The sequence below is a fragment of the Nannospalax galili genome, unplaced genomic scaffold, assembly GCF_000622305.1.
Source record: "Nannospalax galili isolate Female #2095 unplaced genomic scaffold, S.galili_v1.0 scaffold324, whole genome shotgun sequence".
Lineage (NCBI taxonomy): Eukaryota > Metazoa > Chordata > Mammalia > Rodentia > Spalacidae > Nannospalax > Nannospalax galili.
In genome coordinates, this window is record NW_008353027.1 from 4,600,311 (window position 1) to 4,605,547 (window position 5,237).

Sequence of the window (5,237 nt, forward strand, 5' to 3'; positions counted from 1 at the left end):
GCTTTAGTGTCAACTTGACACACCTGGGTTGAGGGAGCCTCAATTGGGGAATTTCCTTCATTGGACTGGCCTGTGGCCATGTCTATGGGGTGCCTTCTTGATTGTTGAGTGATGTGGGAGGGCCCAGCCCACTGTGGGTGGTGCCATCCCTGGGCAGGTGGGCCTGTGTTGCATAAGAAAGCAGGCTGAGCAGGGGCCAGGGGAGCAAGCCAGTAAGCAGCAATCCTCCAAGGCCTGTGCTCCAGCTCCTGCCTCCAGGTTCCTGCCCTGAGTTCCTACCTTGGGCTCCCTAATGAACTGTGACCTGGAAGATGTAAGCCGAATAAACCCTTTCCTCCCCAAGTTAGTATTGGTCAGACTGTTTTGTCACAGCAATGGAGAAACAAACTAGGACAGTGACCCTCAAAAATTCATGTTGAAACCTAATCTTAAGAATTGAGGCCTTTAGAGGATGACAAAAATCATAAGAGCTTTAGTCATGAATGGGATAGTTGGAAGGGAGTCAATGCCTTTTTCTGGCCTCTGAGGGCATCAAGTATGCACATAGTAATACATATATGACTGCAGGCAAACACTCATACACATAAAATAAAAATAAAATTTTTAAAAAAGAGGCTTTATCAGAGAGTTGCTTTTTTACCCTGGCACTCTCACCATGTGAAGGCACAGTGTTTAAGGTACCATCTTGGAGCACACAACATTCCTCACAAGACACCAAACTTACCACACCTTGAATTTGAACTTCCCAGGCATTAGAATTATGAAAAATAAATTTTTATTATTCATCAATTATCTCGCATCAGGTGTTTTGTTATAGAAGCATCAATGGACTAAGACACTCTGTTCACCACTTGTCATTAGGTAAGAGGCCTTTGGGTGTTCTAGATCTGATGATAACAGTTTCCTTACACACTCACACAGAGAAGTGAGAATGTAGGAATGGGTCATGGAAAGAGAAGGGTCATGCTGAGAGGCACACTGAGCTGACCACAGTAGCTGGAGGAGGGGAGGGAGAAAGGATCAGACAGGAGAACTGTGATGGACATGAGAAAGAGGAAGGAGTGGGGAGCCCTGGCAGAGAAGGAGCCACCACTGAGCAGCTGCTCAGGCTCCACTCAGCAAGGCTACCTTCTCATAACCTTCTATAACCACCTGAGAGGTTGGGGCCGCCAGTTAAAGACACATACACAAGGCTGAGGCAATTCATCTTCCTCCGAACAATTTAGACTTTCGGTCTTCCTGGCAAACATGTGAGCCTCATAATACCCCCAATCATGGAGAAGAGCAGGAAGCTGAAGGATCTTTTTGTCTAGCTGCTGCCCAGACGATATTACCTCTGGACATGTGACTTTTTTACAACATGGAACAGTTTCTAAAAGCAGGGGACAGACTGGACATCTACAAGACACTAAAGATGGTACCTCTTAATTGATTTGTTGGAAAAGGGAGGGGCAGGGAAAAGCTTGAGAATGTAGACTGTTAAGGCCAGAGAAGTGAAGCTCCTGTTTAAATTATGTCTACACATTTGCGTAAACCACATGACCCATTGAGTATTAATGGACATGCAGACGCAAAAGTGAATGCTCAATTAAATCATGTAAAGGTAAAGGAAACTTCAGATCCACTGAAGCCTGCAGGCCTGGCTGACAGACGCTGTGCAGGCTGGCTGCCTAGAAATGAATGGAAGGACTCTTTTTCCTGGTGACTTGGGGCAAATATACTTGGAACAAAGTCTCCCTGTTGAACCTAGAGAATGGAGTCCATTTATGTTGAAGGGGAAAGGGGAATTTAATTTTGTTCACTTCAGAGTGCTTTAGAACAAATGAGAGCCATATAACCTAAGGATTTTGGCACTAAAAGGGAATTTAGATCAATTAATTAATATTCATCATTTTATTCAGTTTTTAAAATGATGTGTGTGATATATGCATGTTTGTTTGTGTATGTGTGTCCACATGTGTATAAGTGTGCCCACGTGAGTGAATATGCATGTGGAGATGATCTCAGGTGTCTTTCTCAATCACTTTTCCCATCCTATATTTGAGACAGGGTCTCTCAGTTAACCCAGAGCTTACTGATTTGGCAAGACTAGCTGGCTGGCAAGCCTGGAAATCAGTTCTGCCTCCCCAACCCTAGGAATGCAGGTGCACTCCCATGCCTGGCTTTCTACATGGCTGCTGGAGATCTGACTCAGATCCTCATGCTTGTACGGCAAACACTTTTCTGATGGTGCCATCTCTCCAGCTCTCCATATTTGACGTTTAGGAAAGCTGAAGCTAAAAAAGGAAAGCAATTTGTAAAAACTCACTAATGGCTACTCAGCTTTCCATCGCTTTTTGTCTGTTTTATTCAGTACAGGACCCCAGCCCATGGGATGGTACTACACACATTCAAGATGCATCTTCTCCATTTCAGTTTATCCATTCTAGAAATTCCATCATACACACCCAACTGTGTGCCTCACTGATGCCCTAGAGATTGTTTTTAGCTGGCTCATGGTTTCAGGAGCATCAGTCCATGTTTGCTAGACCCAAAGGCTTTGGGTCGATAGTGATGCAGGGCCCATCATGGCAAAAGTATGATAGAGGAAAGCTGCTTACATCATGGCAGTCAAGAAGGAAAGAGTCAGAGAAAGGGGCCAAGGTCCCCCAAAGACCCTTCAGGACACCTTTCTCCAGTGACCTACTCTCTCCAAATAGGCCCTAATTCCTAATTGTCCACTAAGCTATGAATCCATCAATGGATTAATCCATTGAAAAGGTTAATGCTGTCCCAATTCAGTCACCTCTGAAGGCCCACCCCTGAACATTGCTGTACTGGGGGACCAAGCCTCAGTACACGAGTCTTTGTGAGATACTTCATTTCTATACCATAACTACTTATAAATTCTTGGCACTTTTGAGTTTAAAATCTACCTGACTTCCTTCTGCCTGCCACCTCCATGGGGAACATGGTATTGTTTTTGTTTTGTTCTAACTTGTAAGTTTTCTGAGAGCCTTTGAATTATCCAGTTTACAATCACCTAGCCTTACTTCTCAGCTCACCAGCCAGGGATGGATGAGGCTTCCATCTACGCTGTCCACTGAGAGGCTCAAAGTCAAGTGGAATCAGAATCCTTGCTGGGTTCATGGTAGGCTGAAAAAGGCACCTTATGTTCATGAATTTACAATGACTGCACAAGAACTCTATTCTAAAGGCTGTGAGTGGAAATAGAAACTCACTGGACCCAACTAATCATTCAGCCCATGCCAAGCAAGCCCAGCATAAATAGATACAGGTGTAAATGGAACTCTGGGTCTAAGATTGGTTTTATATGGGATATGATCCTATAATAGAAAACATCAGTGGGCTCCCACGGTTAGACACAGTAGAGACTATATGTCTCCACCCTGAGAATGTTGCTACCAAACAAGCTTTTTACAATAAAAGCAAGTTTCAAGGCAAGCATTGTGGTATGTGCTTGTAATCCTAGACTAGAGAGACAGAGGTAGGAGTTCAAAGCTACAGGGCTGCACAGCAAGACCCTGACTCAAAAAGAAAAATAAGAGGGGGGTGTGGCTGGAGAAATGGCTCAGTGGTTAAGAGCACTGGCTGCTCTTGAAGAAGTCCTGGGTTTAATTCCTAGCACTTTAATTCATCCACTACTAAGGCCTTTGTTAAGTACCAAATAAAATTAAATCTAAAAACAACTCTATGGTTCAGAAAAGATTTCTCTTCCTCTTTTCCTCCTACAAAGCATTGCTGTCATAGGCCTAATCATTTAAAGAATCTTTCTCGGGGCTAGAGAGATGGCTCAGCAGTTGAGAGCACTAACTGCTTATCTCTCTTAATTTAGTATCCCAGGTGATGTAACCAGAGTCCTAGGCCAGAGGCCTAACTCTGGGGATTCCAACATGTCAGGTCTAGTCATTCACCCCCACAGAAAGCTAATACAAGTAATGGTGAAAAGCTAAGAAAGGTGTTTGTGGTGGCTTGAGTGAGACTGTCTCCCATAGGCTCCAAGTATTTGAACACTTTGTCTCCAATTGGTGGTGCTGTTTGGGGAGGGGTGGTTAGGAGGTATAGCCTTGTCAGAGGAAGCATGTTGAACTTTGAAGCATGGGGACGAACTTTGAGAGTTCATAGTCACACCTCATGCCTAGTTTCACACTCTCTGCTCCTGTGCCTGCTTGAAGATGCAAGCCCTCAGCTTTCTAAACGCTCTGGCCACCTCTGCTGCCATGCCTCTCTGACATGACAGACTGTCAGCCCTCTGGAACCATAAGCCAAGTAAACTCCAAGTTGTGTTCATCGTGGTTTTTTATCACGGCAACAGAAAATTAATACAGAGTTTAATCAAAATAGCTATTTGGGGAAGGCAGAAAGTAAGCATTTCAGCCCATCTTTGAGGTATTGGCATAAAGTTTTGGTTGAAATAGAGGAAGAATTGGGACAGGAAGCAAGAGGTATGCATGATTAAGCAGTCTTAGTCAAAGTGTGGTCTCATTGATCATTATCTCAGTTCTGGTTCTGCAAGACAGTCTAAAAAAGTCCTTATTGTCTAAGGGACAACTTGATTCCCATGCTTTATGATTGTTCCTACTAGGCCTGTGAGCTGTGACCTGCCTGTGAAGCTCTGCTTTTTCTCTGGTTTCTAAGGTGACTGCAGGTTTGGGACAATAGCTGAACACCGTCAAGTCCCGTTTGGGGAGTGTAAAACAGAACATTGCAAATGTTGACAGAAGGAAGCCTCTGTTACTGGTATCTGTGTGCCCTCCACCCTGAAGGCAGACAAGGCATGTTAAGTATTACCAGTTTTCAGAGGCACTCCTTGCTCCCTGAGAGGTTGCCTTGCTCATGTGCAGTTAAGAAGGCGTCTGACCCAAAGTGTCAACACAAAGGAGACAGATGCAAACTGAGAGCAGGGAGGCCACGCTCTCAAAGTTACCCTTTGGGTCCAAGTGAGGACTCATTGCTTTCTCACAGTTTCTAAGTGCTCTGAGTACAATATTGAAAAGAGGTTTTTTAATAAAAAATCTTAGTGGCTGGTAGGGGCTGCTCTAGGGGGCAGGAATTCTGGGAAGGAAAAGCATATTATCTTTTTTATTTTCTTGGTCTTTTTCGAGACAGGGTCTCCCTGTAGCCTCAGCTGTCCTAGAACTCACTATGTAGACCTGGACTCGAACTCACAGAGATCCACCTGCTTCTGCCTCCCAAGTGCTGGGATTAAAGGTGTGTGCCACCATGCCCAGCCATTG